Genomic DNA, 23,287 nt, shown 5'->3' on the forward strand with positions numbered 1-23,287 from the left:
GGCAGAAGTTCCTCGTCGTACCGACAAGCAGCCCGCTCCTCGTCGCAGGAAGCCTACAGAGGACGCGGCAAGACCGGAGGATCCCGTCGTCGTCGCCAAGGAGGCCAAGGCGGCAAGGCCGCGATGAAACAGGATTGAACCGGCCGTGGCGTCGGGCCCCCACCCGAGCACCCCAGTGGGAGGCTGGCTGGCGAAATATGTCAGCGTGTGGGAGTCCATCTCCACCGACCATTGGGTGCTGGATGCTCTAGCCTGCGGGCACACTCTGGAATTTCAAAAAAGGTGTCCCCATATTCCACCTGTGGCCAGGAAGGAAAACCACATCACTCGACTACTACAGGAGGTACGAGCAAAGCTAAGAAAGGGAGCCATGAAACTGGTCCCAAAGAGGCTCTGGAGTGTACTTGAGGTACTTCCTCGTCCGGAAGAAGACCGGCGGTTGGCGACCCATCCTGGACCTTCATCGTCTAAACAAGTACATCAAGTCCCAGAAATTCCAGATGGTCACCCTCCAGCACGTGCTGGCACAGCTGGAAGAAGGCGACTTCCTATCATCGCTGGACTTGGAGGATGCCTACTTCCACTGCCCCCTTCTAAAAGGACATCGAAAATTCCTACGGTTTGTGGTCCAAGGGCGACACTATCAGTTCAAGGCCCTTCCCTTCGGATTGAAGTCGGCACCCAGGGTGTTCCCCAAGTGCCTAGCACCAGTGGCGGCGCGGCTGCGCTGGCAGGGGATCCACGTCTAGTCCTACCTGGACAATTGGCTCATCCGAGCAAAGTCAAGGGAACTTGCCGTCGATCACACAGCGAAGACCATCCAACTGCTCACAGATCTCGGATTCTCGATCAACTTCGCGAAATCCAACTTGGTACCATCGCAAGACGCCCTGCTCCTGGGAGCCATACTCGACACAGTGGCACGATTGGCTTTGCCGTCGGAGGAAAGGACGAAGGCCATCCTGGGCAAGATACAGCGGCTGTTGACCATGGACGTGGCCAGGGTGAGATCCATCAAGTCCCTACTCAGAATTATGTCCTCGTGCATCTACCTCGTGCGCCTATGCAGGCTACGGATGCGACCATTGCAGGAGTTCATCGACGCCCATTGGATGCAAGCGGCGGGCAGCTTTGTAGACAGGATCTCACTCAATGAGACTTTCCGCCAAGCGATCGGTGGTGTGGCACCGGCACACATTTAGCGGCGGGCATGGACTTCCAGACCCCGGCACATCAGGAGATGTTGACGACGGACGCCTCCCTGGAGGGATGGGGGGCGCACACCGGAGATCTCCACGCAAGAGGCCTTTGGCTCCCGGAGGAGAGGTCACTACACATCAATGTCCTGGAGCTCAGTGCAGAGTTCTGGGCCCTCGGGTTGTTATTTCCGTCCCTCAAGGGCAACGTGGTAAGGGTCTTCACCAACAACACCACCACGATGTTCTACATCTGGAAGCAGGGGGGCACCAGATCCCCAACCCTATCCAAGGAAGCGCAGGATCTGTGGCACTGGGCCATCGCCCAAGGGATGTTCCTTGTACCCTTCCATCTGGCAGGAATAAAGAACACCATTGCTGACTCACTCAGCAGGGAGCAGAGCTTGTGCCATGAGTGGGAACTGCGGCGGGATCAAGTTGATCTCCTATTCCGACGATGGGGCAATCCCCAGATCGACTTATTCGTGACGGCAACAATCGCCAAGTGCCGGAGGTTCGCCAGCAGGTTTCCCCAGCCGGGGGAAAATGGGCGAGGCCTTCTCATTCCCCTGGGACGTTCTCTCAAGTGCTGCCGTACTTGCTATCGCTTGCCAAGATCCATCTGGCGGCTATCTCCTTCTACACCAGAACTCCGGGGCGGTCATCTCTATGGTCTCATCGCCTGGTGATGGAGTTCATGAAAGGACTGTTCCGATCATTCCCGCTGGTGAAGGCTACGACCCGGCGTGGGAGCTCAATGTGGTGCTGACCAGGCTCATGGGGCCGCCATTCGAGCCTCTGCATTCGGCACCGTTGAAGTTCCTGTCGTGGAAGACAGCGTTTCTTGTGGCCATCACCTCCGCACGACGAGTGGGAGAGATCCAGGCCCGCTCCTGTAAACCTCCATACCTGACATTCCACGAGATGAGGGTGGTGCTGAGGACGCACCCCTCCTTCATGCCCAAGGTGCCGTCGGACTTCCGTCTCAACAAGCCCTTGGTGTTACCTGTTTTCTTCCCGTCGCCTTCGTCGCCGGCTGAGATGACTTTGCACTCGCTGGATGTGGCTAGAACGCTGAAGTTCTACGTGGACTGCACAAAGAGTTTTCAGAAGACATCCCAACTGTTTGTGAACTTTGGACCTGTGAACCAAGGGAATGCCCTCTCGAAGGCTTCCATTTCGAGATGGCTCTCCGGCTGCATCATGCAACAGTCGTGGCCCGGCCGTCCGATAGCCCATTCAACCAGAGCGCTACCACGGCGTTCCTGTCTGGTGTGCCCCTGCTTGACATCTGCAGGGCTGCTACATGGAGGTCGACGCACACCTTCACGAGATTCTACTGCGTCAACCGGTATTCCAGGGAGGAGTCCATATTCGGCCAGGCAGTGCTGCGCAACCTGTTCGCCTGAAGGTGAGCCTGGTGAGGAGGTAAGAGATGCTTAATGTTGAGTTGTTGAAATGCTTAATGTTGAGCCCTGCCATCTCCCGTGATTGTCCATGTGTGTACTGCTATGTATTCTTGTATTTATGAGCATGTGAATCCATGCCAGACCCCATGATGGAGAAGGAACAGGTTACTTACCTGTAACAGTTGTTTTCCAGCATGGGTCTGGCATGGATTCACATGCGAACCCTCCCGCCTACCCCTCTGCGGCTCTTCTCTTGGTCCTACTGCCACTTTACGTGCTACCAAATATGAAGATGGCTGCCAGAGGAGGGGCTTGGGTAGAGGGCAGTCATTGGCTGGGGGCAGTATGACCCAGAGACCAGTGATTGGTTTCTAGTAGAAAGCAGTTCAGAAACAAAACTGAAACTGATTTTTTCTTTACCGAGGATTCCCAGCCTGACGACGGGGAATATTCATGAGCAGTTGAATCCATGCCAGACCCATGCTGGAGAACAACAGTTACAGGTAAGTAACTTGTTCCAAACTCTGCTGGTTTTGAACATTTAGCGGGACATTGCAGGATAAGAAGGGCTGGGATTCTTAAACCACGGCGAGGTGTATATTTAAGGGTTACAGGTGTTAGGAGTCCTGCTTCATGCCCCAACGCTTTGTATGTCAGTAGGAGCCTTTTATACCGAAGTTGAGAAAATCTTTTAATAGCTAGCACGAAAAGTAATGGAGAAGGGTAGACCAAGATGGTGACTGGTTTAGATTCCACTTTGTGTACAACTCTGGGATGCATATGCTAAATCAGCAACTTTTTGAAAGATGTAAAGGCCCAAGAGAATCCTTGTAATTTGGTTACCCTAGTTGGATAATGAAATTGCTAAAATGAATCATAATGAAATTGCTAAAATGAATCGATGTCTTCCAGGACAGTAAGGTCATTTTAATCAAGTTAAATCAACAAAAGTAAATTCACAATTTCACGAAATTGCAAAATTTCATACATTCCTCCTATAAATATTAACATGTAATAGGACTTTGCCAATTCTATCCCATAACTTGGTTTTCAGTTCCTTCTGCATATTGTGACGAATCCTGTGATGTCATCTCTTCTCCCCAAGGGCAGCCCCTTTCCATGAGGCCAGGGAGGTGAGGTTGCTACCCAATAGTCCCCCTGGGGGTGGTACTCAGCAGGAGGATCTCATGGGGAGGGAGTTCCCCTCTGGAATACAGAGAGGACATCATGGGCCAACGCGGTATTCCCAATACTCACCCACCTCTTTCCCAGCTTCTTCCTTACCGTCCTCTAATTCTGCAAGCTTCGCTAAGTACATGTGTCAAACCACTAACACATCTAGTACTAGGACGAAGAAGAGTAGGGTTGACTCCATTGGCCCTTCATCACAACCTACTGCGATGAGGAGGTACAGAGTAATAAAGAAGCCTCCACACAACCTAATTGAGCAGTCTAGCTTTCAAGCAACAAGTGGCTTAAAGATGGAAGTGGGACTAACCTGTGTGTCAGTCACTCACGAAGGCACCGCAAGCGGAGGTACCATACCGCAGGCAGAGAAGCTGATCCTGCAGCTGCTGTCCAGGACGTGGCGCAAGAAGTTACAACATCTCTACCTGCTCCAGAGAAGACTGAAACACTAAAGCTGGATGAGGCTGAGGCTCCCAGTGCGGAAGACTGTCACTAGAGATGGTCAAGCAGGTATGCACAGCCCAGCTCACAGGAAGTGTTCGGGAGATGCGTATGGCAGTGCGCAAACGGTAACAACTTCGAAGAACCATCAGAAGACACGTAGCAGCCTGAGACTGTGGTGAGCGACTGGGAGCACATACAGAAGGTATGGGACAGCCCAGAGACCTTGAGGGGGGCAAGAGAAACCAATGTGAAGGGGTCTGGGACCCAAGAATGAAAAGCCAATCTGAAGGGGTCTGGAACCCGAGAACGAGAAGCCATTGGGAAGAGGTGTGCGACCCAAGAACGACAAGCCGTTGTAACAGGGTCAAGGGCCCTCAAGTGGAGAACCAGTATACCGGGCAGCGAAGTGTGCCAGGGATACTGGAGGAAAAGCAGTTGGACAAATACAGGGTCAAGGGATCCGCTGTGACTGAGGAGGAGTTCCTCAGACATACATCTTCCTTGTGACAGTACATCGCAGGTGAGTATACTAGGTATGTCCAACTAAACCCTTGGAGAGGATCATCAAGGGTCTGAGAAAGGACAGGGGAAGGGAGACAGACCCCTACTCTGCGGAAATGTGAATACAAGCCTCAGAAAGGCCTGGGGAAGGGAGACATTCCCCCTACCTTGGGAACTATACCTGTCCAGAAGAAGGGAGTCATTCGTCTGGACTCAGAAGAGACAAATCCAATTTATTTTGGTTATAAGTGCAAGGGATAGACATTGGGTTTTGACACATGACGGTGGATCTTTTAGCTGCGGACATTCTGACCTTTCTTTAGTATTTTTTTGAGGCAGTGAAACCCCTATTAGAGTTAGGGGTAGGTAGGTTTTCTCTTCTTTTGCGTATAAGTAAGTCTTTGCCCAAACGCGTCTCGTACTCTGCACCCTTACAATATTTATTTCCCCAACTACATTCCCCCTTGACTTTGCAGGGTCTGACCACTTTTTACAGATTATATCTATAATGGATTCTGAAGTATGAAATCCTCTGCAATTCCTGCACATCTTCTCTTTCCGGGGCTTGTATGTCAGGGCCATTTTACCACAGAAATATAAGAAATCTAATTCTATCCTCTACCAACCTTCCTTCAGGTTCAGGTTCATGTCTTCAAAGGAAATACCCCTCAGTCACCTAGATACTATACTGACCCTAACTAGACCATTTCTGTATAGCGTTTAGGCCCACTTGTCTAAGCGAAGGTGTTGGCCCAAAGCAAGCTCAATGGTGAAAGTCATATGGAAAACATACCAATGTTGACCTTGTGTTTAAACACATGTTTTCAGGGCTTTTTTTTATTGGGATCCATAGGAGATCGCTAACTTTAAACAGCAATGTGTATGTGAGGAAAGACCCATAACAGCCTAGACAATTTTTCATGTGATCACCAAGCACCCTATGCTGGGCTGCCTCAAGATACTTGGGAAGAGAACACCACCTCGCTACTACAGCAAGGTAATGGCTTAACTGGCAAACACTGACTTCTGCTCAATCTAGACAAACTGTTTGTCTGCACTGCATCTCCTTCTATATAGACTCAAGCACTGCAACTGGGAGCAAGGCAAATTGAAAGGGGTGCTTCAATAAATGTTAAGCTTTCAGCATTGTCATAAAGTTATATTCTTATAGTTAGATGCCTCAAGATTCACACTGCTCGATAGATCATTGTTTTCCCCTCTGCCATTGTCCCCAAGTGATGGTTGAGGTCCAACCCTCTTCTCCCTTAAGTTAATGGGAAAATATTTGACTCTGTTGCCTTAAATCCTTATGAAACTTGCTATTATGTCAAAACAATCTTCAGAAATATGCAAGGATTTGTTTAATATTAGAGGATTTTGTCCACAAAGAGGAACATTACAAATTCTAATCAACCACAGACTATTTCCCCCGATTGGCAATTTCTGTAGCTACACATGGAAGATGGTTCCAAAACTAGAGCAAAGAGAATGGGTGGCAGGGTACAACCCTGAAGGTATATTAAGAGATAGCCCTTCAGAAGGCACCCCAGTTATCTGAATCCACGCCATCAACCCATCATTTAACACTATAATAGATTCATCTAAAGATTTCATTTCCACCATTTTCAAATTTTTAAATGTAGTTTCTTCCAAAATCCTACAATTTCTTGCTTTTAGTTCAATGATACAGTAGCAGCGCTGGTCTGCTATAGTAACAAACTATCTCTGATCTGTGTATGTGCATTGCAACTCTATGAATTGAGATGTGTACACACAAAGGATGAGAGGTACAGCTGGCCGATTTATTTTGTATGAGTTGCAGCATTTCAGTTGTACACATTTTATTCTTTGGGACTAAACACTACTGTGCATCTTCAAAGCTTTGAGATCTCTTTGCATATCATGTTATTGCTAAAAGTTTGACCATTGTCCTACAACTGTAGCCAATTGCTAACATAACATTGTACATATTTAGCATCATCCACTTAACTAGTAGCTTTTATATGTGCCATATGTCAATTCCTGCCCCTATAAAAGTGTATAAGAGGAATAAAATCTCAAAGACAGGAGGAAGGCACACCTCCTAAAAGTACCATTGTGTAGTCTCCCCATAACAACGCAGATATCAGAAGCTCACATGTTTGAGAGCAGTACTATGCAGTTAGTAAACATGTATGTATACTACAATTATGGTTTACAGGTCACTTTCTAGTTACTTGACTTAATACTATTTGGTAACTTTTTTTAAAAAAAAAGTGTTTTCAATTTATATTGCACCAAAAACCTGCAGGCATCTAGGTGCACATTTACACATAATACAAACAAAGAAAACAAAAGACATATACATACACCACACAGGCCTATAAAAAGGAATATCCTAAAACAATCTTAATCTTGGAATCCAGTGATCCACACATCTTACAATGACTCAGGAAGTCAGGAATATTACTAGATCCACTGCCTATAATAATACATTCGGTGTCCTCTGTGGACCAACGCTTAACCCGAGTCCTGCGAAGAAATCTAAGATCTTGCATTCAAAGGCATCCAGGCTCCACCCTTGATTGTAACTAGTGGAACATCTTATTCTTCAAGGATTGTCTAGATTCCCACCTCTCAATTTTATTCACATTAGTTAGGATCGAGTTTCTGCGATCCATAATACAGTAATGCATTCCGAGCATTGACAAGATGCTTGTAACAACATATGTCCTCACATTATCTTTCACAAATCTCTCACATTCATGTTTCCTCAAAGTTAAACCAATTCCCAATCTGTGGGCCTCATTACGAGGACGGTGATAACCCATCAGTGCTACCGGCGTGTTGCTGCTGTCCTGGTAACACCAAATCCGTTGCCTGATATCCCGTTGCCACCAGGACATTACAAGTCCCGGCGGCCCGGGATATCCGGCGGTGGATTCTGTAAATCCCCATTCCCGTGGAGTCTGATCAACGGGAATGGCTTCACAGAAGCACCAGCGCCGTTGTTAACGGTGCCAGGGCTTCAGTGACAACTCTGCAGGAGGGTGCCATCTGACCTGCCGGGCAGAACGGCCCCCGTCTGCAGACTCGGAGTGTGGTGGTCCAGAAACAGTGCCGGTACATTGCTACCGGCACCCTTATGTCCAGACCGCCACACTCATAATGAGGCCCTATGTCAGTCAATAATTAGGTGGTTGACCTGTTAAAACAAGCAATGGTTCATTACAATGTATATCAATGAGAAATATAATTAAAGGCAACAAGGCATGATGAATACCATTCTTCAAGTTTAGGTTTCCTTTAAGTGCAGGTTCACTTGATCAGATTTATGTTTGAATGTGTGTGTACTTCCAGCAATTTAATCTTGATAGGATATGTTGGGTCTATTAAACAATCCACCCAAGAATACCAGAGGCTACTAGCAGTTGGAACTGGTCTCTGTACACCATTTCTTTTGTAATCAAGGGGGGTTACACTTCTTCTCTATGTATAGCCCTCTCGACACACCTGGCCCTTCCGTTTTGGATTAAAAAAAACAATAAATGTCCTCCTGCTTAATAGATACATAATTTCCAGTTATATTCTAGAATATTGAGTTTACCTGTTTAGTAAATGAGATGGGACAGACATGTTCTCCAATATTGGATCTGCATATTGCTACATCAATTATAAACATTAAGAATGCATACATTTGTAATAGATTCTGCTTTCTATTATAAATCACATGAGTTCCTTCTGTGAACTACTTCCCCTTCCTTAACCCCCTTACCAAATACTCCTTTACCCCCACCCATTGCCTGACATGGCAACAAGAGTGCCATTTTTGTTTTTGTACGGAACAATACTTTCTTTCTACATCTGTATCTTGTAGATACTTGCATATGGGTATTGCCGATCATCAACAAGATTATTTTAGTACGGCTGCTGTTTTTTTCTGAGCCCATAAATCCATGGTGTCCAAAGAAACATCCTTACAGAGATTATCATCTCACTGGATGTTGTGGTGGATCACAGATTCCTCCAGGTTTCAGAAGTGACAAGTCACCAGTAAGTGGAGCGAGCTTAAGTCATAGCAAATCCAGTCTGCCAGGTTCATACTTTCTAAATGTAATCAGCCACTTAATTTGTCCAGAGCAACATCTACAACATGTAATCTGGAAGTGAGGGTGGAGAGAAGACCAAAAGGGGGATTAGCCAAGCTTCACCCAGTACAATACACAGACAGTTACCCAACAACTTTGGTCAACTCGGTGCATCTGGTATCACCAGATGCACTCATCATAGCAAAAGGTGTGAGGTCATTAAGGGCAGTGCTTTCACTGATGCCCTCTCCCCCAGCCCCAACAAGGCCAGAACTAGAATGTATTAGCAGCTGCTATGCCCTTGGCCATGCCCCACAGTTAAAGTAACATTGCTATTGTATTGCTATTGTATTGCATTGGCATTGAAGGCACCAGTCTATCAGTGAGAGGAAGAGGACCCATACGCCTCTTCTGCTCCTATGTTCTTTCACCACATTCTCTTAATTTAGTTATGCATCATCAAATCAGTGCAGTGCACTCCATGTAGTCATGTAGTGACTACTGTACTCCTAGTCCATAGTCCCCTCTCTTCTGTACTTATAGAAAGTTATCCGGCGAAGGGCACAGGACTGAAACTTGATGTGGAGCATCAATATAACTGAAAACATAATGTGACACACATGCACACTGCCTGACATAGGTGACACATGTGGTCGTTGCACATGAATTCAGCTCAATCGCTAGTCCCTTTAGCAGAGTGTAGCTCGGTACTCTTATTAGCAGAGACAGTTGGAGCATATATCAAGGAAAAGGGACTTAGTCACTATGGGGAGTAACATTTCCCTACTACCACATCCCATAACCCTTTCTCCCTATTTATGGGAGATTCCCAAGCACTTGAATAATTGTACAGGTAGTGGAAACTATAAAAAAAAAATCCATGCTAATGAACCTTAAGATGATAGTCAACCAAACAAGTTCCCGAGAACTTGATGTTCCAAATTATCGTCAGCCCTGAAGCCAACAACCAAGTTATGATTGCAAAAAGCATTGGAGGAATCCCACATAGCTGACTTATAGATATCTGTTGTAGGAATGTGCCTCTGGTAGGCTACCGATGCAGACTTAGCTCATAACAAGTAAATGTGCAGACCTTCTAGAGGAAGCAACTTGGAAAATTGGTGAGCCTCAAGAATGGAAGAACCGACTCTGGCTATGGAAGCATTAAAAGCCCTATTACCTGACGATGAGCCACCTTAGGTGACAAATGCACTCAGTACGTAGTATCCTTAGTCCTCTCAAGATAGAGCCTTGGGCATATCAAGATAGGGCAGTCTTTTCTGCCTCTGAATACTAGTCCAGGATCAAGATGTGGTGAGAAATCTCTTTATCAATGCGAAATTAAGATGACGCTTTAGGAACAAAAGAACGGTGTGTACGAAGCAACACCTTGCTCTTGTGTGCATCGGTGCCCTTCCTAACATTTTACAAGGCTTGAAATTCACTCACTGAACAAGTCTCTAGATCACCTGGGGTGACACCCATGAGAAGGACCTAGAATTGTACATAACAAGAACAATCAGGATAAAGTGCCGATATCCCATAGTAAATTTATCAAAGCCAGAACTATCTTCTGTGAGAAACCTAAGGGTATCCTCACTCCTAGCCCCCAGGTGGCAAGGGTAAGGCCATAGCTTTTGGATCCTGACCCTGGGGGTGGAGAAGCGAGGGAGGATCACCTGGGTGGAGGGTTCTTGGAGATTGTGAGTGGGGGGCCCACAGGCAAGACATGGTATCCCCCTTTTCCTATTGATGACTTACCTACTCTTCTGCCGGCCTTTATAGGCTGTTGTAAATCAGTTTTCCTCATTTCCCCACATTTGAGCCCTGAAAGTACTGGGATGAGGAAGAGGCAACTAAGAGCAATAAACACTCAAACTCCATTTCACCACTTTGGTACCTGGACAAAGAAGATGCCTGTAGAGAGTTGTGGGGGTGTAAGAAAGGCATGGTATCAAAGTAAGACAGACACAAGGGACCACAGTGTAAGGGTGTTTATTTAACTTTCAAAGAGGGTTGATAAACGCCTACCTAAACCTAAATCTACGATGGGAGCATGCTACGAATATCAAATAATAAAGAATGCAGTCCTAGTGGGGTCTTGTCAAATAAAAGGTCATATACTAAAATAACATATTGCCAATCCTTACTACTAGTTTAAATAGTGTGGGGTGTAGTTCATGAAAAAAAGAAGTGTTCAAAAATGATAATCATGATACTTAGGCCATTGGCCTCCCTTGCCCACGTTTTCAGCAAGGCGGTTCACTCTGAGCAACGCACACAGCCTGGCGTCTGCGGTACTAGGATATAATGCCAGTTCCAGAATCGGGGCCTTCCGTGCTCAAGTCTCTTGTTTCATCAAAGTCTCTTCTTTCGGAGGGCCTGATATACAAAACAAAAATGTAGAAAGTTCCTTTCTTCAAATAACTAAAACAATCTTGGATGTTTCTCCGTGTATCCCCCTGAGCCAGGCTTAGATCCCTTTTCCTTGTATTATTTCTAAAACTGTTCCTTCTCGAGTGACTCAAGGTTCACCCCGGATCCCCCTCAGCTGGGCTCAGATCCCTCCTCACATTGAACTAGACTCCCTCAGCCGGGTTCGGACCAATTGTGTATTTTCAAAACTATTCCTTTTCGGGTGACTCACGGTTCACCCCGAATCCCCCTGAGCCGGGCTCAGATCCCTCTTCGCATTCAACTAGACTCCCTCAGCCAGGTTCGGACCAATTGTAATTCATGTTATGCGTATCAAAGACTTTCGATTGTGCACATGTTTTAGTTCGATCGGCTGCAGGACCACTTCGATTTAAAGATTTCTTTATGACAACCCCCTTGGCGCCGGACCACTCTGTATATGGTATCTGTTTGAGCTTTCAACAGTTCATTCACTCCTTTAGTTTTCACTTGTTTGCGCCCTTTAACACATGTGCTTCAAACACAGTCCTCTGTGGAATTCTTCATACAATGTTGCCGCTTGCAACCTTGGTTCAAACATAGGGTGATTTTGTATCGGTTTCTCCGACTCACCAGCTTTGCTGATTTTACTGGCACAGCTTTCTTGCAGGAGCCAAGGACAGTCTTACGATCAGCAATAGCTCCTCCTGGCCTGGCTTATGGACATTGGAGTGCTCTGGATACCTTTGATGCACAGTATAGGTCTGCTCAGCTTTCGTTTCTTGTTTTAGGCTTCTTACTTTCCAAGGCTTGTATAAATAGCTGTTTCTAGAGGTCAGAGTTTCTCCTTTCAATCCTCTCTGCTCTCGCTGCCTTTCTCCTCATGTTAAATAGCCATCTTGGAACTGCTGCTTCCTCATGTGCTCATCCTCGCTCAGAGTGGGCTTTCGTGCTCCACCTTTTATCCGTGTGGGGAAGTGTGATGGGAGTCAGGTGTGTGTAATCATTAGCAATTGCCTGATCTTGCCATACTAAGGTGTTGGGACATGACAGGTATACGGCTCTGGCGTTAGTCCATTGTTGCTCACGCACGATGAACTGTCTGTGAGAAAGTGTTTGTGTCGGAAAGGGAGGGGGGGTTGAGTTTCCAAGTATCCTACCTGGTAGGGTGGGGAAAAGGTGTTACAGGGAAGGGGACACCACGTCTCACCCTTCTGTGTCCTATTGCCACTCCCCGAAGACCCCCATCCAGGTGATACTCCCACACTGGTCCACCCCAAGGAACTGGATCCAATAGCGATGGCCACCTGGATGACAGATCCCCTGGGTCTAGCGGGTGAGACACCTTCAGGTTTCTTACAGGGGTCAGGCATGTCCCTTTGACTATGGTCAGGCAAATATAATTAGGAATCCACACCTGCAGCCTGTCAAGTGGTTGCAGGTGTATAAATGGGGAACCAAAGAACAGCAGGTAGAGCAACAGGGAGATCTGTGGGGGTGAAACCAGCAGGGGACCCATGACATGAAGAGGAGGCCGTGGTTGGGCCTGCGAGGAAGCCAGGATGCCGGCCGATGCCCCGAAGAGCTATGGAGACCAAGACCGGTTCATTCGAGGGGATACCGCAGAATAAGATGCCACAATATTGGGAAGCATGTTGTCAATCCTGCCGGCAAGCAAGAAAGAAGGGGTGCTGTCCGCGTCACGGTCGGGGAAGCTGAAACCCCGGCATGTGCAGGCGAGCACACGGAATGTGAGCGGGGCTCGCAAGAGGCAGTCCGCCGACAGGAGAAGCAGACCGAAGACAGAAGGAGCTGTCGGAGAGGACATGCAAAGGTGGTGAGTGTCGGGGAGGTCACTCGAAACCGGGGCGCCTCAGGAAGGCTGTGCACAGAAAATGAACTGCCATACAGTGTTTATTGGATAACAAATGGAATGAAAACATGAAATAAAACTGCAATTTACATGTTCAATACCGAATTGAATGAGAACGCAAACCAAAGATAAAATATGTATTTTAAACACCTAGCTGAACGAAAACTTGAACCATCCCTTAACTATGAATATATTGAATACCGAAGTGAATGACAATGTGAAACAGGAACAATTTATGCATATTGAATAGGGGCAAAACTTGTAACGGAACAAAGATAAAAGGGAAAGTACCCAATTAAACGCAATCTTTACAAAAGAGTGCAAGTGTGAAAGAATGTCACAGAAGGTGGGGCAAGAACTAGACCACCGCAATATAGTGAACTTTATGAATAAGTACAGTGCTAAAAGGTGAAAGACTGGCACAGAGGTGTGTAACACATAATCACAAAGTCAAGAAGCTGACAAGGAGTGGCCAGGAAAGTGAAAATATATACATAAAGCCAAGAGTCCGACAAAGAGAAGTCAAGTGAAGGTGAATCTGTACACGGGAGTAGAACTTGTGTGGCTAAAGAGCCTTGGGATTTGGGTTGCGCGACCTGTGATGGGTGGACCGTGTGGTCTGACAACGGCGCCTAGACCAGGGAACCCCAAAGTGTGAAAGTCAAAGACATTGTGAAATATATCCATAAAATATATTGCTAAGAAGCACTACAAGCACTGCAAGTAAGCTGGTGATGCAAACTACGAGGAGGATCAAGCTGGCCTGCATTTGTGTTGAACTTTGAAAGACTGAAACAAATATCAGCTGTGGTATTGAAGTCTTGGGGAAGGGAACCTTGAGACCTGAGGAACTACACACTCTGTCGTGAGGACAGAGCCTCAAAACACTTTTCTTTTGAACTGTGTTGTTTGGAACTTGGGAAAGGGAACCCTGAGGATTGTGCGGAATTGTATTGTCTTGAACTTAGTAATATTGAGACTTTTTGTGGAAAATTCTTGAACTTTGGGAAGGGAATCTGAAGAAGAAGCTAAGAGCTGGGAGAAGCTCAGATTTTGTGTTGAATACTATTTCTTTGATTATTGACATCCCTAAACGTGGTTTAGCTTTAGTTGTGAGGGCAAGGATAGGTTTTATGTTGAACTCTGACTCAGACTTTCCTTAGTTTCATTTAGGTAGGGAAATCCCACCTTAGCATAGGGCAAGTTACGCCTTCTACCATCCTGACATTTGATTTAATAAAGCATTTTATTTTGAACTTTAATTCTGTTGCCCGTGTCTTGCTTCATGATGCCCTCAAACTACCCAATTGTTGGATCACATCAATTTATGATTATGTTTCCCACCAAACTTGTACACCAACTAATAATGCTTGCAAAAGCCCGCAAGGGCCTAACTATGTGACATAGGTTGTTAATTTGAAACACTGTCAATCTTAAAATGTCATAACATGATCACAGATTGTTCAAGTCAATGTCCACAGGACAGCATCATATGTACTTACGTATAGTACTCCAATAAGATATGTAGTCTAAGTGAGCTTAGCGAGCCCCATCCTGTTATATAGGATTAGAGTTGTAATCTTTGTTGCTTTCATGAGAATGATACAGCACCCATTGCCGTTAAAGTGTACACATAGGTGATATTGTTGAAAAGGTAAACATACAGGTAGCGTATGGCAGCAGAAATGCACACATCCGGATTCATGAATCTTGTCATTTATGTACTGATGAGTAACCAATTATTCAAATGTCTCGGACTATGATGCATTAGTTTTGATATCTAAACTGAACAAACATTGACTGTGTAGGGAATCAGGGATCCAGGTACCTGGAGGAGCCATCTTGGACTCGTTAATATCATATGCAGTCTTGGATCCCACACTAGTTTGGGCCACCATCCTCCAGCCCTGATCAGCATGGATGTAATGAAAGATTCCTGTGCTTCGCCTCAATCAGAGACATAGCAGTCAATGAGATGACCTTCATATGGTCGTTCTCGTTTTTTAGAAAGAGCAACTAAATGATTAAATACATTTTGATTTTTCTTCTTTTCCTTTTATGCTTCAAGGTTAGTAGCATACATACGCACACAGACGGTTACAGACGGTAACGAGCACTGGATGGTGCCACACATCTTTAGATGTATGCTAGAATGGTTAGAGCTAGACGTAATGCACACGTTACGCAACACGCGCACACCTACAGAGATCTAAGCAACAGGAAGTATATATCAGAGCGCATCGCTCACCAAGCGGTAAGTGCCGCACAGACTGTGGCAGTGTCCTCCTCATTTCTCAGGTAAGCGTAGCCGTAGGCTCGGCTTGACCTATATTACTGGGGTTATTATTTGATGATGAGGAGGCATTCGTCTAGATGAGATCCTCTCATCCTTTCTTTTTTCTGACCTTTTAGATTACTGCAGTGTCCCAGTGGGCACCCAGTCGAAAACAGCACCAGCCTTGTAATCCACAGGACCAGCAAGGTATGCTATTTCTGTTCTAGATTTTGAAGTAAATCTACGGATTTCAAACTGGTAGCAGTTAGCATTAGCACAGCTGAACCATGCATAGGATTCTAAGATTTATTTTTAGCGTTTATTTTTAGGATGATTGCTATATCTGGTTACTGAAGAGGACAAAGGCACATTATCACACTAGGAAGGAGTTACGTACCCTAGTGGACAGGTTGGAAGTCTCTCTCTTACTCTTACAAACATTTGGTAGACACAACACCTAGCATAAGGAATGAACACAGCCTACCTATATTATACCTATATTATACCTGTGATTTCTCACAGATGCAGACAGGAAGGCATCTGTCGTAGAGGTTAAGAAGAGACAGGTGGGCTCAGTGTAGATTGTAATTCACATCAGTACAACATTGTAGCTTTAATGTAATTGCATATATCTTGATCTTTTGTCACTAATATGCATCGTATATGTCGTTCTAGAGAATTGCCATGATGATGGACAGCATGGGTCTGAAATGCATTGGCAGCAGCCACGTCTCCTCTGTCAAAAAAGAAGATGAATAAAGGATGTACAATGTAGCAAATATAATGTGTCGCTATGTGTATGTGATAGATGTCACTGATATATAATCACAACTAGTTTTCACTACATAGGGCGTGTCTCCAGATCCGGTGTAGGCACACCAGAACCATTTTTTTCCTGATGCCAAACGTATGCATCTCCAATTTTCATTAGTGTCACTATTGAACGCAACTCAAGAACTTCAAGATAACAATTGCCAGCCCAAATGAGACATTTTAAGAAGCAGTTGACAAAGCAAGGTACTTAGTCAAATCTGGCCTAAAGGGCAATGGAACTTGATCAGATGGTGTGACTATAAAAGCTCTACCATTTTTGTAATCACTTCGCTTCTAGGAACAGCAACACATTGTGTCACACACTGTGTTTTCAATACAAGGCAGGCATCCTTAGCTTCCTGTCAAGACTGGCCACTGGCATTACAACTTTAATTTACATATTTGCAACTGGTGTAAGTCTGGTCCTCCTCGCCTATCATGTCAGGAGTGGAAAGCAACAGATAGCATGACTACTGCAATCTTCATTGGTGAACAAAACTGAAAAACCACAAGCAATTTTGCTACAACATGGGCGGCTTCTGCAAAGACTCTGGAACATCGTTTCCTGCTGTACTCACTACTGCAGAGCTATAGTCAAATCAACCTCAACATTCTGCATCTCCAACTCTGAGCAAAAACCAGTAAATGATAATCTGAGAAAGGAGACGTTAGAAGCACCAGGAATACTCATCCATTGTACCTGCAATGCATCACCGATTCCTCTGATGTGCCTCCGGCAAAATATAACTCTGGGAGTTGCAGACCATGGGGCTATACCTGTGCCCAAGTGGGTGCACAGACGTATGTCATGAATTGCATTTTATGCCTAGAATGTGAACATCTCTAATTCCAAGACTAGCCACATAGGCCATAATATTGAACAGTTCAAGCTCCAAGCCTTTCCCCATAATCGTGCAGCCACAAATGGAACATACCTATTGATTTTAGTGGGATGGATTTCACAAATGGAACATTCCTATTCTCCAGCATGGGGTCTGGCATGGATTCACATGCTCATGAATATTCCCCGTCGTCAGGCTGGGAATCCTCGGTAAAGAAAAAAATCAGTATCAGTTTCGTTTCTGATCTGTCTTTCTTAGTAGTAACCAATCACTGATCTCTGGGTCATACTGCCCACAGCCAATGACTGTCCTCTCCCTAAGCCCCTCCCCAGTGTTGGGAAACCTTGTGCTTTAGCTCTCGAGCCTTGCTGCGTTTTCGTGCTTTTTTCAAAGAGATTTTCTTGGTCGGGCTCCTCAGCTGCCAGGCAGGGCACATCCTCTCCGGAGCCATCAACCACGAGCCAATGCTCTGGCTCGGGGAAGAGGAAATCCGAGAACCCGGCGAAGCTTCTGGAGAGGCCCCGGTCGGGCTTGAAGGATCCAGCCGAGGGGGAGCGAGGCGGTGACCCTCCCCCCAAGGTGAAGGCCACAGGCCCACAGAAGGTGGTGAAGGCCTTGATTCACCCGGCTAAGGCCTCTATCGAGGAAGTCGCGGTGGCCCTGACGCAGCCTGTGGAGGCTACATCAATGGAGGTGACCTCGGGGCCCACAGTTTCCCTGCCACCGCGGAGGGAAGCCTCTTTCAGGCCCATCGAGAAGACCCCGGTGGAAAAAGAGGGGGGGCGGTGTCCATCATGGATACGGACACAGACTCCGAGGAGGAGCTGGTTGAAGTCTTGGAGGGCCTCAACGAGGGCGTTGAGGAGGCCCGGTCCCACGGGAAGGATCCCGACGAAGAGGACGGCGAGAGCGACGGCGGCGCCTGCGAGGTTCCAAGTCAACCGTCACGCCCGTCGCTTCCTGAGCCGCAGGACAACTCGGCGGCCATTTTGTTGGCATTACAATCCTTATGTACAGAGATAAGGACGAGATTGCCCCTACCACCGACGGAGGAGCTGGAGCCAGGCTCGACGGAGGAGCCAGAACCAGGCCCGTCGGGAAGTCCCCCAAGCAAGAGAAGACGGACCCATCCAGCCCCGCCTTTTCAGCCCTCTCGGCCTGCTCAACCTTTGTCCCGTCCCCCTTCCCTGGGGATGACACGGGAACGGACACGGCCACGACGGGCACAGATGACGACGGCGGTGACGACGGGATGGATCTCCCATCGCCTCCGACTCGGGCCTCCCCACCCGACGAGATTGGTTCCTTCCATGCTATGATTGCCAGGGCAGCCAAGCTTTTCCAGCTCTGCCCCGAAGAGAAGAAGGAGGGGTTCCTTTACCTACGGCGTGAGGCCAAGAGGAAGACGGTCCTCGCTGTGCCTCTGCTGGATGACATTTGGGATGAGGGATTCGCCCTTCTCAAGAACCGGTCTACGACGCCTGCTATAAGGGATCGGTACGAGAAGAAGTACCGGGTCCCCAACGCGGTCCCCCTGTGCCTTAGGGCAAAACCGACCTCTGACTCTATCGTCTCAGCGGCGGCCAAGAAGAAAGCGGGGGGCATCGGCCTCAACGTCAACTTCCCTGCCGGACGGCGAAGGAAAGAAGCTGGATGCGATGGGACGGCGAGTTATCTCGTCGGTGAGAACAACGATTAAGGCGGCCAACGCCCTTGCGATCATGGCCCGCTACGACAGGGAATTGTGGTACAAGATCGCCCCCCTGTTGGACTTCATACCGGACAACAAGAGGGCGGAGGCCCTGGAAATCTTGCAGAAAGGTGAGGTGGCGTCGCACCATGCCATAATGGTGGCAACGGACATTGCCAACACCGGTTTCCGCCAGCTAGGCAACAGCGTTTGCCTTAGACAACGAGGGTGGCTCAAGGCGACGGATTTCAGCCAGGACGTACAAACCAAGGTGTTGGACATGCCCTTCGACGGGAACAACCTGTTTGGGAAAACAGTGGATGAGTCCCTCCAAGCCATCAAGGCAGACACGGAGACGGCTCGGGCCCTAGGAGTTCTCCAGCAACGACGGCCGTCCTTTCGGAACTCCGGAGGCAAGCAAGGTGCCTCCAAGGGATTCGGCGGTGGCTCCTCTACGCACCGCCAGGCGGCTTGCTCCTCTTTGCAAGAAGCCTATAGGGGATGAGGCAAGCCGGGTGGATCCCGCCGTCGTCGCCAGGGAGGCCAAGGTGGCAAAGTGTCATCCAAGCAAGACTGAACCGACCGTGGCGTCGGGCCCCCACTGAGGCACCCCGGTGGGAGGCCGGCTGGCGATGTTCGTCAGCGTGTGGAAGTCCATCTCCACCGACCGTTGGGTGCTGGATGCCCTGGCCCAGGGGCACGCCCTCGAGTTTCTAAAAAAGTCCCCCTGCATTCCTCCTGTGGCCAGGAAGGAAAATCACGTCCCTCAACTACTACTGGAGGTACGGGCGATGCTCAAGAAAGGTGCCATCGAGCTCATCCCGAAGAGGCTCCGGGGCTCCGGAGTATACTCAAGGTGCTTCCTCGTGAAAAAGAAGACAGGAGGATGGCGGCCCAACCTGGACACGCGACGACTGAACAAGTACATCAAGGCACAGAAGTTCCAGATGGTCACCCTCCAGCACGTGCTGGGACAGCTGGAGGAGGGCGATTTCCTGTCGTCGTTGAATTTGGAGGATGCATACTCCCACATCCCCATTCTAAAAGGACACCGAAAGTTCCTCACGTTTGTGGTCCAAGGACGGCACTACCAGTTCAATGCCCTCCCGTTCGATTGAAGTCAGCACCCAGGGTTTTCACCAAGTGCCTCACACCAGTGGCGGCGCGGCTGCGCCTGCAGGGGATCCACGTCTACCCCTCCCTGGACGATTGGCTCATCCGTGCAGGGATGGGCAAGGCGCTCGCCGTAGAACACCCAGAGAAGACCGTCCAGCTGCTCACGGACCTGGGGTTCTCCATCAACTTCCCGAAATCCCACCTGGTCCCTCGCAAGTCGCGCTGTTTCTGGGAGCCAAGCTCGACACAGTCGCACGTATGGCCTCACCGTCGGAGGAAAGGACAAAGGCCACCCTGGGTGAGGTCCATCAAGTGATCAAATGATGTCCTCTTACATATATCTCGTGCGCCTGTGCAGGCTTCGGATGTGCCCTCTACAGGAGTTCCTCGGTGCCCGCTGGATCCAAGCGACGGGCAGCTTCGAGGACAGGATCCCTCTCAACGAGACCTTCCGACGAGTGATCCGGTGGTGGGGCACCCACGCTCATCTGGCGTCAGGGACAGACTTTCAGAACCCGGCCCACTAGGTAACGGTGACGACGGATGCCTCCCTGGAGGGGTGCAGAGCGCACACCGGAAATCTTCACGCGAGATGCCTCTGGTTCCCATAGAAGAAGCCGCTCCACATCAAAATCCTGGAGCTCCGTGCAGTGTTGTGGGCCCTCAGGTCCTTTCTCCCGTCCCTCAAGGGCAAGGTGGTGAGGATCTTCACTGACAACACCACCATGATGTTCTACATTCGGAAGCAGGGCGGAACCAGATCCCCTGCCCTATCCAAGGAAGCCCAGGATCTGTGGCATTGGGCCATTGCCCATGGGATATTTCTGGTGCCGTTTCATCTGGCAGGGATAAAAAAAAACATCGCCGACTCTCTCAGCAGATAGCAGCGCTCGTGCCACGAGTGGGAACTACGCCAGGATCAAGTGGATCGACTCTTTCAGCAATGGGGCAAACCCCAGGTCGACCTGTTCGCGACAGCGACGAACTACAAATGTCAGAGGTTCGCCAGCAGGTTTCCCCAGCCGAGGAGCATGGGCGATGCCTTCTCGTTCCCCTGGGACGGCCTGTTCCTATATGCGTTCCCTCCGTTGCCGTTGCTGCTCCGACTCATCAACCAGTTCAAGAGGTCCCGGTGCAAGATGATCCTCATCGCACCGGTGTGGCTGAGGCAGATCTGGTTCCTGGACCTTCTGGACTTGTCAGCGCCCCCACTGGTCAAGCTGCCGACGGACGCAGATCTTCTTTCCAGAGAAGGAGGCGCCATCCTTCATCACGACCCGGAGTCGCTGAACTTGCAGGCCTGGCTCCTGCAGCACTAGAGTTTGGAGGGTACGATATTCCGGCTGACTGCAGAGAGGTTCTTGCAAAGGCCAGGGCGTCCTCAACTCTTAAGTGCTACGGACATAAGTGGAAGAGGTTCTCTGTCTGGTGCCGTGCACAGGAGATCAACCCTCTACGGATTACGGCACCTCAAGTGCTATCATACCTACTGTCACTTGCCAAGGCTGGGCTAGCTCACGCTTCCATCAAGACACATCTGGCGGCGATCTCCCGATATACCAGAACTACTGGAACATCTAGTAAACAAATGGAATTTGGAAGCCTTTGTGTGGCCCAGTATTGACAGACAGGAAATAGTATGTTCCTGTTTGAGGTGAGGTTCTCCATTGAGTTATCTCTATCACCACGTGTGGCGGTGTTGGTATAGGGTGAAGGTTCTCTTGTACCACGTGTGGATTAATTAAGAGACATGCTCTGTACTTATGGTTTTATTTTGACGTTTGTTTGCTTGTTTTTTTGCACAGACAGACCTAATGGAATATATGTGATATGATGACCAGTGTCTATTCAACCAAGGATTACAATTGTAATATGGCTTAAGAGATTCATACCCTTTGGCTATTCGATGCAGGTAGAGACTATTTGTTTTTTCTACTTGGTTTACCCTTTTTTGGTATTGAGGATAAGGGCGAGGTTAAGTTTTTCTAACCATTGACGCCTGCATAGTGATATGTATGTTTATAATTGTGTACCTACAGATATTGGAGTACCTTTTTGAAACCAGAAGGAAGAATTATAATCAGAAGTGGAAAAGAATCGCCATGTTTTGAGCACCAGATACATGACTGCCCCTGAGGAATGTCCAGTTAGTTTATAACATCCAGGACAGAAACTTGTATAAGTCGGCCTATGATGGGATCAATGTTGAATAACAACAACTTATTTTGTTCTGTATCCCTCCTGTTCTAATAATTATGTATAGGTTTTTTTTTAGTGAAACATTTTTATACGTTTTGTATATTGTATTGTAACATGTGCATATGCTTTTTATGTGTTTTAGATTTGTGTCATGATATTGTTGCTTTGAATATATAATAATTAAACTTGATATGAAAGATAGTTGCAGACATACACCCTAAATCTTTTTTCATAGGTGTTGTGTGTTAAGGTGCCCATTTATTTTTGATGGTATATATGTGAATTGTGTGATTATACTTTTAATCATTCATTTTTTTGAGATTTGAGAATATTATATCCCCACTTAGTATGAGGGGTCAATACCTTGTGTGTGTGGTTCACCTCAGTAGAAGATTTTGCAGAACATTATTGAACCATTCCGATTGCACAATTGGGTTAAAACTGTGTTTTCTGCAAGCCACATCAGATTGGTGCGTTTAAAAAGTGCATTTTTATCTGTCTGAAAGCAAGCACAAGATAGATATGTCCTGAGCAAAATGCCTCCTTTCTAACTCGTCCTATTTAGAAATTGCTTTTCAAAACAAAAATATCCCCGCTTTTCCATAATGATAGCATAGCCATAGTGTCAGCATTGCTATTAAGATATAAACATAGGAATGGTAATTTCTGAACAAGGGAAGTATTTTGAAAGGATTTTACTCCTACGTACCACTCATTTCCCTCCATACTTATAAGACATTGTGCCCTTTTGAGACGGAACCGCAGCATTTTTTGTAGCTCCTTTTTGTGTTCTTTTTTTTTCTTTTACCAGGGACTCTGCACATGTGTTGTTTTTATATTTACATAGGGGACAGTAAATGTGTGGCAACATGCCTCGCCTCCGCAAACCCTGCCTTGCTCCTTAGTCCTTTACTACGCACTGTCGGGATTGGACGTGTGCGGCTCAAGGCGTTTTTTTCTTACTGCCTTCTTTCTTGTCCTTCACACAATGTTTTTCTCCCCTTGTTTCAAGTGTCCCAGAGTAAGGGCTAACCTGGACTGGATACCGGGGCTTGTCCCGAGGTTCCCTGCTTAGGTGCTAACGATGATACCGGCGGGGGCTGAGGATCCCCTCTTAGGGGCTACTGACCAGCAGGGCTGAGGATTTCCCATTGGATTTAACAATACCAAAGCTCGCTCCAAGGTTACCTGAGTGAGGGCTATATTTTCCACTGGTGGCACAAGGTTCCGCCTTGTGGGGCTAAAATTAATGGAAAAGTCATCAAGGGCTAATCTTGTTA

The 23,287-nt window shown here is 47.5% G+C and overlaps 1 protein-coding gene across 1 annotated transcript in view; it reads left to right on the forward strand.

Moving 5' to 3' along the window:
* TNFRSF14 (TNF receptor superfamily member 14) overlaps positions 1-22,208 on the forward strand; it is a 661,986-nt gene extending 639,778 nt beyond the window's left edge. Inside the window, exon 9 of the mRNA XM_069610210.1 lies at positions 16,023-22,208. The gene's annotated coding sequence lies outside the window, so the exon portion shown is untranslated. The remainder of the gene's footprint in view (positions 1-16,022) is intronic.
* Positions 22,209-23,287: the final 1,079 nt, after the last annotated feature.

Source organism: Ambystoma mexicanum, chromosome 8, assembly GCF_040938575.1.
Source record: "Ambystoma mexicanum isolate Mex_15411 chromosome 8, UKY_AmexF1_1, whole genome shotgun sequence".
NCBI lineage: Eukaryota > Metazoa > Chordata > Amphibia > Caudata > Ambystomatidae > Ambystoma > Ambystoma mexicanum.